Source organism: Falco naumanni, chromosome 5 (assembly GCF_017639655.2).
Source record: "Falco naumanni isolate bFalNau1 chromosome 5, bFalNau1.pat, whole genome shotgun sequence".
Taxonomy (NCBI): Eukaryota; Metazoa; Chordata; class Aves; order Falconiformes; family Falconidae; genus Falco; species Falco naumanni.
The window spans coordinates 45775401-45785575 of record NC_054058.1 but is presented as its reverse complement, the minus strand read 5'-3'; the positions used below and the strand labels follow the sequence as shown (position 1 = coordinate 45785575).

Genomic DNA, 10175 nt, shown 5'->3' with positions numbered 1-10175 from the left:
CACCCAGCGGCCGGCCGGGCGGCTCCCGAGCACGGCCTGCGGCCCCTCTCCGGCGGCGGCGGCGGTGGCGGGGAGCCTCGGCAAGGCGAAGGCTGCTGCGGCGGCGGCGGCGGGAGCAGCCATGTTGGAGCGGGGAATAAAGTGACTTTCCTCGGGGAGGGAGCGCGGCCGACGGCCCGGCGGAGGCTGCTCTCAGGGCAGCGAGGGGAGGGGGTGGGGGGCTTGGCTCCCGGCGGCCGGATACCGCTCCTGGGCGGAGGAGGAGGGGAAGGAGAAGGGGGAGAGGAACCGCCCCCGGACCCACGGAGCTCCGGCGCTGCTGGTGAGTTGTGGCTCCTCATTGTCTCCCGGCCCCGGGTTGCGGGTCCGGCTCACAGGGCTGGGGCCTGGCCCGTGGGGGCTGTCGGCCTGCGTGTGCGTGGGACGTCGCGGGGGGGGCGAGGTGAAAACGCGGCCCCGGAGGAGGAGGGAAGGTGATGGGAGCTGAGGCGGGGGCGGGGGAGCGCCCCATGAGAGGGCCGAGGGGCTGCCTGTGGAGCCCGCGGCCGCCGGGGCCGGCAGGGCCGCTTTGCGCCCCCGGGCAGGGCAGGGCCGGGCCGGGGCGGGCTGCGGGGGATTTCCGCTGCCCGGTGGCGCCTGGGAGCGGCCCCGCGGCGCCGGGGGGCAGCTCCGGGGGGCTGAGCACCGTCCGCGGGGGGAGCCGAGCGGAGCCGGGCTTGAGGGGTGAGCCGAGGCGTGCAGCCGGTGAATGCCGCGGGATTTTTTGGTGAGCCTGTGTTCGTAACCGTCCTTTCCCCGCCGCCTCCTCCCCTTCAAGCGAGGCTGCTTTCTCCTGACAGCTCTTCTCGCAGCCTCCGCACGTATGACACATTCGCTCCTATTGCAGGTCTCCCCACACACACACCTAAAACGTGTAGGTTTCTGTGCGTGCTATAAGAGATTTTGTGCCCTGGGCTTTGAGTTCGTAGATGACAGGATACGTGAACATTTGCTGACCCTGAACTTCTGTGAACTCCGCTTCTCCCTCCCCTTCCTCTCAGATAAGTAATGGCTTGAATCCAGTGAGAGCAAAATGGTTCTTCTCTCGCAGGGACGGGGGAAATCAGGTGGCATTAGTTGTATTTTATATTTCATGGGGATTTGTTACGCCCACCAGTTCCAGTACCGTGTTCATAGGAGTGGATTAGCTGCTGCGTTGGAAGAATGCTGACCTTGATCCCTTTGTCTCTCCTGCCACAGTTTTGGGAGCCGGCTGGAGTTGCTTTAAACTCGTAGCTGTCTTGGGCACTTCGGTAGTGGTGGTTGTTTTGAGGGAAACAGGGCTGAGGTGTATCATAATCCAGATGCGATAATTGAAAAAGCATCTGTTTCTTTTTTTAAAAAAAATATTTGATGAATAATTTATGTGTGGGTTTTTTTCCTTTTTGTAATTTGACAGAAGATCAATAGCAACTTTCTTGTAGCTATCTCGGCATAGATAGGAGGAGAGGAAGCCCGGTTTGAAAGTCTTCCATTCCTCCCCCCTTGCCTCCTTTTTTAATTGTATTAATTGAACTGGAAGCTAGATGACCAAAGGTTAAATACATGGAAGATGTGGGACAGAAGAAAACATTTGTGGGATTAGACTTGGTGCCAAATTCAGGTTTATTTTCTTGTTAGAATTGGGTAAAAGTGAAGTAGGTGATCGGGTGTTTCATGTGCTTAAGATATTAAAGAAATTGCTATATTGCTTTGTTGCAGTAATTCTGTATCCTCATACACAGCTTTTGTTATTTATATCTGCACTTCAGTAAGTGATGTGAGAGACTTGTTTTAAATAATTAACACAGAAGTAACAGATATGAAAACATAAAATAGTATGTTTGAAATGCATAGTGAAAAATTTCCTTAAAAATTTATACTTGAAAGAGCAAACTGAATTTACTTCTCTAGTATAGAGAAACCATTATAATGTTAACTTGGAGTTAAGATGAAAGCATCTTTTTTTTTCATGGTGTTATTTAAATACTCCTTTGACAATAATGAGTCTGGCTTACAAAAATTCTTAGGAGGGATAACGCAGTGAAGTTCATACCTTGTATTTGCATATTGTGTGGTGTAGCCCAGTGTTTACCCGGGATGGAGCTCTACACAAATCAGTAGGTGGGGTCTGCCTGCATCCATACTGAAGAGTTTGCAAATTGGAGCCTGTGTTGTCTAAAGCAAATTATGCTTTGAAAGTGGCTAGTCATTTATTTTAAGCTTGACTAAGGATGTAGTGCTTTAATTGATCTTTTTAATATGTAAAATGCCACTAAGGTGTAGTGAAATACTTGATATATAATTAGATTTAGAGCAACTGAAAACCAGGACAGGGCTCTGTTTTTCCCCTGAATCGCTCTGGCTTAAATTTCTGCCTGACACTGTAGTGTGAAAGTATGATACAGCTTATGACATGGATACTAAGATGTTCTGTATGCCTGTGTTGTTGTTACAACGTGGAGCTCTTACAGTAAAAATAAGCAGAATTTTTTAATGGCTTACTAAAATAAAAAGTCTTCAAATGCCTTAAATGACTGCCTGCTGCAAGAAGAAAAAAAATGTTTCACTGGTCTTAGTAAGTTTTGATTCAGTACGGTATATTTGAATAATTGCACCTAAAAAGTGCAATCAGGAGAGGCTTTGCTGGAGACTGGTTCAATATCTGTGTTAAAACCTTTTTGGGCATTTGCTTTTTACCCTCTTTTCACATTTAGTGGGAGCTGTTGATATTTGATGTCCTGATCAGCTTTTATTTGTTGGCCAAGAAAGCCAATCAGCTGTATTTTAAAAAGGCATGTATACTAATTGTGTCCTTATTGAATGCTTTATCTGGTGCAATGTGAATATGGACAAGATCACATCTAAAAATCAAGCTCAATAATAAAGCTTTTCTAGCATAAACTCACTGCATGTTGCTTACAGCCCTTAAATTACAGGTATCTTAAACACTTAAATGCGTGCTTTTTAATGCTTGGGTTTTTTTAATTATTTTTACAGCAAGCTGTGAATGTGTATCTGCAGAGGCATGTGGACTCCACTGTAATCTGTAGCACTTCAGAATTTGATATAAAACATTACTCCACAACTTTAGCATGTAAAAATGCTTTTAAAATGCCAAAAGTTTACTTGACAGTTAACGCTTCAAGTGTAAAGAACAAACTAAACCAGTGTATTGCTAGTGATTATTGTCTTTTTTGCAATGCACATAATTGTAGCAATGACTTTTTCCTTCTGAGTGTGAGAACTGGAAAATTTTTTTTGTGCCTATTCACATACTGATGTACAGGCTATCTTGCATATTAGAAGTAAAAGCATTTTATTTTTAAGTATTTTCATTGCTAGACAACAGTTTTCATTTAGTGTTGAAAAAAAACCTTAAAAGTCTAAGACTAGGGGGCTTTTTATTAAACTTACTAAATGTTACATATCCTACTATGTATACCTGGTAATGTTTTTCCCCATGAAGTGGGGAAGAACAGATACAGCCAGAAGTACTAGATTCCTGGAAATGCCCACTAATTGTGTGGGATGTTTTCTTTTTCCTGTGTATTTTGTTGAAGAGTCGTGATATGCTTTTAACAACTTTTCTCTGAAGAGTTAATGCTTGTTTAGACAAATGACTATTTATAATTCTGTATTGAATACAAATCCATACATGCGCACTGTTACCTAACCTGGTGGATTAGCAATTCTAGAGTTGTTGGTTTCCTGAACTCCTTTTAGTGGCGATGTCATCTCCAGAGTTCAGAAGAACTGGCTAGTTGAAGTGTCTACAAAGAATGGTTTAACCATCAAGCATTTAACAACTGTTGTTGATAGTACAAGGAATAAAGAAAACTGGAACTTGAGCTAGTTTGCCAATGCGGAGCACAAGAACATGAAAAAAAGAAGAGTTCTCCGTTAGTTCTGTGATCCAGTTATATGGAAAACAATAACCTTAGTGAATGCGTAGATTAGGTAATTTGCATCAGGCCAGCTTTTCATACATCAGTCCTTGGATAATAAGGCTTTTGCCACTTCCTTGGAGATCGTTATACCCCTCTATCTGACTGTATTATGCCATAGGCACACTGATACTTGAACTCATTGTAACTGTGCCTTACTGGCATATTTGGGCTTTTGTGGTCTGGTGCCTGTTTTTAAAGGATTAGAAATTTCATTCAGTAGGGGACATCAGGTTGTCGGGTATGCATGAATGTTAGAGGGGAAAAAAATGTGAATGGCATCATCGGAAAATGCAGCAAAAGAAGAAATAACTATCAAATCATGTTTTAATTTTTCATGTTGTGAGGCAGAATTAGGCATAATTTTAAAAAAGGGAAAATACCAACTTTATAACATTTTAAAATAAAATTGAAGGCTTCTCTGAATTTCAGGACAGTGTTCTGCTTGCTCATTTCTGTAATACCTTGAAAGTACACAGTCAGTTGAAGAACAGTTTTATCCTAGGTTTTGATTATGACTTTTTTTCCCTTAATTTTTTTATTTATCTTCTCTGGTACAATTAGTTGCACATATATTATGAACAAGGCAGTGTTATTCCAGAACAAAGAAACAACATGTCTTTCATTTACACTCCTAGCTACAGTTTTGCTTGTCTTTGTATTTTAGGTTGGACTGGCAAGGTATCATGCATAAGTGAATGTTATTCTGTGCCCTCTAATCATACTTCATTTAATTATGATCTGTACCTCATAATTGTACTACTTTCTCTGTCTGCTGCTGTTTTCAAGGCTTGGTAGAGTTGCATGATGGTCTCTGATTTTTAACATTGCATTTTGTCAGCTTCACTAAGGGTACTTGCATGCTTTCAGTTAGTGTTAAAGTTCGTGACTTTTTTTCCGTGTTCAGTGGATAAGCACATTTTGCAGCCATGTAGCTGTGCTGATACACCTATTTCGTAGTGAACTGCAGTAACCTGTGTGGTCTTTCAGAAATGTTTCTGTCCAGGTATTTCTGCCTGCCTACTCTTCCCTTACTGATTGGGAAGTATTGACTTGTTTGCATGTTGTTCAGGTATGTGCAAGATGTTAAAGGTAACATTTGATGAGGTTTACAGTAATGGGTGCTAATTGATGCTCACTAAAATAAAGATCTTTGGGAAATATGGGTTAATAAGAGTTATCAAAGAATATTAGTTACCTGCAAACCCACTGTCTTGTAGTTGAGAGAAAAGTTTTTAGGTCAAAAAGTTTGCAGTGGCCTATAGGAGTAAAGGAGCCAGTTTACAAAAATGTAAAAAAATTGAAGTTACGTGGATATGATAGATAAGCCGAAGACTGTGATGCGGAAAACTCATGCTGTCACCAACTATGACAATAAGGCAAGGCGTGTTTTGGGAGGAAAATGAATTCTAACAGAGCCATCAGCTTGCTACAAATGCTAAAGAAAATGTTAGCATTTGATGATCTTCAGAAGAGGTGCATTAAATACTGCTGTATTCAGAAGTAAACCAGTGATAGTCACATGGGATGCTCTGAGACACTTCCTAAGAGAACCTGAGGGTGTTAAACAGCTGCCACTGAAGTTGTGTGTTAAGTAGAAGTTGATCGGATGCTTTCTGGAGTGTTAATGCTGATCATGTTTTCAGTACGTCTCAGAACTCTGAGAGATTATGTAATTTCAGCACAACTTAAGGTTTAGTGGTTTTAAAAGTAATATGCATAGTAATGGATATTGACAGACAGGAGGTTAAGTAAAGGAAGTAACTTGTTCAGCGTGTATTTATAGAAGACTGATCTTGTGAAATTAACTTCTGGTTCTCCTGATAAGATTAAAAACTGTGTGATACAATATTGTTGATGTGGCAGACAGGCTTCTCTGAAACCTTTTACTTGCCTGTTATGTGACATTTTGATTAAGGAACTAAAATGATAAGATCAAGTGTCTACATATGAAATGGTTTAAAACTTGGCAGATAATGTGAATCAAGTGGGTAACTATAAATAGTTGTTGTTATATAACTGTATGATGAGGGCTTCTCATCATCAAAGTACGTTCATGAAGGAGCACTGGGAAACCTGCTCAGTGCCTGCTGTCTGGCATTGCCACTAATGAAGTGAAAGCCAGTGAAAATTGCTGATTGTTTTTGTAGCTTGCAGAAAATTGGGAAAACAATAGATACTGCAGAATGGGTCATTAGTGCAGCGTGGATGCTTAGAAAAATGGCAGTTTCCTAATTGTTTGCTTGATGTTACTTGATGTGGCATTTTATATCAGGCTTTAAAAGATTGAATACAGTGTATTAACTTTTAAAATAAATTATTTTGTAATTAAAATACAAGCAGCTATTAATACTAATTTTTAGTTTGGGAATTTATTTTGTAAAACTTTGGAATAGTTTCGCATGTATAATACAGAAAAGATATTAAGTGTTGAACTGCATTCAGTATGTGGGCTTTAGGGAAAGCTTTTAGTTTTGAAAGATATTAAATACAATTAATAATTCATTAATAATATACAAGAGGAAGAGAATCAGTTATGAAATAATGGAATACATTTTATTTCCACTGCTTTTCTGTATATCTTGAAGCAAAATTTAATTTCTAAATATATAATTCATAAACATTGTATAGTCAAAAAAAGTTGTGGCCATATATATGTTCACCTGGGGAAAATTAAAAGCCATTTTTTCGGTCTATCCCAAATTTATTGCCAGAGCAGCTTCCTCTGTTTGTTCTCTCTTTATCAAGATCTGGTTCTTATAAACAGCAGCAGAGTATTTATGTATGCAAGAGGCTTGTTTCCTTCTTAAGCACTATTCAGTCTTAAAGCTCTGTCATAAATATCTTACTAAATTGTTTAAGTGTCTACTTATAAAACGTGAAACTACTTCATGGTTCACCTTATTTATGTTTGCTCTGAAAACTAAATATAAAACTTAAGTCTCTCTGTATGACTGTGGGAGACGATGCTTGGGCGGGTGCTGCCTATGAGAAATTTTGCTGCTCCACAGCCAATTTACACTGGCGTAACTTTGGCACTGTTGCTTAAAGCCGTGGTGGTTTTCCCCTTTGCTGGCTGCTGCTGTCATCCCCATGCCCCTGCGCCAGCAGGTGTCTTGTGACCATTTGCCTGTGTCAGGGAACCGGTGGAAGTTATAATAGGCATTTGGGTTCAACTTTACTTTTGTTTTTACATGCAAATAATAGTCACTTTCTGCAGAGTCAATGGAAAAACAACAGCTTGTAATTATTTTTTTTTTTTTTAATATCCTGAGCAGATGGGAGGGGAGCTTTCCTGTTGTACAGAGAGGAAAGGAGGTCCTCAACTGCTAAATATAGCAAACATATATTCTGTACTAAAGTCTTTTAAAAATGATGTGTAAAAAAGCAGCCCAGAAACTTAATTTGGTACTGAATAAGAAGGCACAGTGGGGAAATAATTACTGTTAAATCTTATAAAATACATTCTTAATTTTAAATATGGGTACATCTTTGAGGTGGGATTTATGAACGGAAAGAAGATTTTTGGTGTGGAAATTGTTAATGTTGGAGAAAAGAAATCAGCAGAAATGGAAAATATTTTTTTCTTGAAAATAATATTTAAAAACTGAACTACATAAGCTGAAATTGAGCTATGTTTAAGAGTTAAAAAAATTTGGAATAGGCAACAATAAAAAAAAATTGTAACTATAGCAGTCATACTTTAAAGGGGCCCAGTAGGGAGGTTGTGCAGGGTACTTGTTTTTTTCTGAAGAACTGATAACCTCAGGAGAGACAGGATTAAATCTTTGGCTTCATTGAAGCTACAGTTTGGATTAAATCACTGAAATTTACACTGAGCACTCCTGAGAATAATGTCCTGTGTGATACTCAGATAAAGCAATTTCAGACGCAATTCCAAAAGTTTAAGATTCTCCATAGTATTTCATTACCTTTGTCAATATGATTCAGTAGGTTATGACGAAGAAGCAAAATATTTTAAAGCTTATGCTATTTACCTTCAGGATTAAACAAGATAAACAGCTTACAGTGTTCCTGTTTTGCACAAGTCACAGTATTTTTAAACCTGCTGCTTGTAATTCTGGGTTGTTTATCAGGGACTGCAGTTAACCTGAATGTTTTATTGTGGCTTGTTTCTGACACTTCTCAGTATAATTCTTAAAATCAAAATGCTTGATCCATAAGCCAAAAAAAAGGTTTAAAAGGTATTTAGGCAGGAGAAGGCCTTTCATTATTAGCATACACTTTTTTTTTTTTCTGGACAGCACAGCAGAAGCAAAATAAAGGTGTATAGTAATTAGTTTGCTCAATTGGTATATGCATTTCTTCTCGAATTATGCAAATTTAGTATTTTAGGAGCAATACGAAGGAGATCATGAGTTCTGAACGTATGGGTTTGATATGCTTTGGTAGTAAGCTCAGTTACTGCATTTTAAAATGTGTTTGCGTTTAGTTTATGGATAAGATATAAAGCATTGAGTGTTGTTAACAGTGTTCTGAACCTGCTTCCTTTAAAATGGGCTTTTTTTTTGGTGGTTGTACATCGTAGGAGGTTTACTGGTATTTGTGAGTATTTCCGGTAATGGAAGAGGTAGATGTTAGTTGAAGATTTTAGTCCTAAGTTGTTTGTCATTGTTAAAAGTTATTTTGGGGATCAATGGATGGCCAGTGATGATTTGCACCTGTAGCTGCGTCTTAACAAAATACCTATATCAGGGGTCCTCAAACTACAGCCTGCGGGCCGGATATGGCCCCCCAGGGTCCTCAATCCGGCCCCCGGTATTTACAGACCCCCCCGCCCCCCCCCCCCCCCCCCGGGGGTTGGGGGGGGAACCAAGCAGCCGCAGGTGACTGCCTGCCACTGCATCCGCGCGCCGGCCCCCTGGTTAAAAAGTTTGAGGACCCCTGCTCTATATCCTTTATAATCATCTGGTTCTAGGAGTGGGTAGATAAAACCTGGATTTTTTTTTTTCTTGGCAAATAATTTGTTCAAATTTTAAATATAAATTGGCCAGATCGATTGATTTGGGTTTTGCCCTGCCCCCCCGCCTTTTTTTTTTTTTTTTAATGCTCATCTCTATAATCACTAGAGAGAAATGGGTTCAGAGGGTAATCCAAAGATCTCAATATAGAGCTACCTCTCTTTCCATGTTTACCTTGGAGGGAGATCATCAAGTCATTGTTTTTGTATTACAACATTACAGTTTGAGCGGAATTAAGTGCTTGCTATAGAATAATTTTTTTCTATATAGAATAATTTTTTTCTATATAGAATAATTTTTGCTGTATCAGTAAACTGAATAGGTTTCCACTACTGTCTGGGAAGTACTGGAGGGAAGAGAGGGCAGGAATTACATGGTTGATGGTGAAGAAGGGAGGGTGGCTGGGTGATGCAGCCAAGCATTTTCTTACAGGTGGTGGAAACTGTTAATTGACCCCAGACCTGATACGAAACTGTGTCCTAAGTGCCTCTGGTGCCTAAAGATGAATAGTGTGATCCCCCCCACCCACAGTTTATGCAATTGGGTCTTTAATATGTAAGCAAGAAAATATGCAGATTTTTCTTTATTCTTCACTATTTCTTGCAGGTGCTTATCATGAATTAAAATTCCAGTCATGTGAGTAGTAGCAATAGTATGTTTTAGTATTGAAATAGGTTGCAGAATGCTCTGTTTTTATTTTCTATCTCATGGCAATTTCAGAAAACAGGGTTGTAAGGACAAACAAAAATTATCTGTTTTATTGTATTATGAGAACCTGGTTCTTACAGTATATATGCTCCATGATAAAGTAAGCCTATTGAATTGTAGTACATAGAGCATGTACTACACCTACAGTTCATGTTCATTACTGAGTTTTTAATGACATTACACAACATTAAGTTAGTTGTAAATTTATGTCTTTGATGATTGGATTGTCATATTTGCTCTTGGTAACTGAAATTGTATCTTAATTTAGAGGGGGTTTTTTGGTTTTGCTTGGAAGATAGGATGTAAAATCTCTATTTTACTTGTATATTGATAATTATTTCCTTGGGTTGGTTGACATTTTTTGCCAAGTTTTACGCTAGTTTAGATAATCTGTTGAAGAAGTTATTTTAGGATATAACTGCAACAGTTTTTATGCAATGACTTTGGCCAGTTTTCATGGAAAGTAGTGCATAAGTAGCTAAAGAAGTATGTAGGGATGTATTATGTCAGTTTTTGATCA

General features: G+C 39.6%; 1 protein-coding gene across 3 annotated transcripts in view; it reads left to right on the top strand.

Annotated features, from left to right (window-relative positions):
* The first annotated feature begins 208 nt into the window (after positions 1 to 208).
* Positions 209 to 10175, top strand: part of CDK17 (cyclin dependent kinase 17) — a 96655-nt gene continuing 86688 nt past the window's right edge. The window contains exon 1 of one of the 3 annotated variants that reach the window (XM_040596089.1): positions 209 to 322. The gene's annotated coding sequence lies outside the window, so the exon portion shown is untranslated. Of the gene's footprint in view, positions 323 to 680; positions 767 to 10175 lie in introns of those variants that run through there. The other 2 variants (XM_040596091.1, XM_040596090.1) reach the window with 2 other exon arrangements.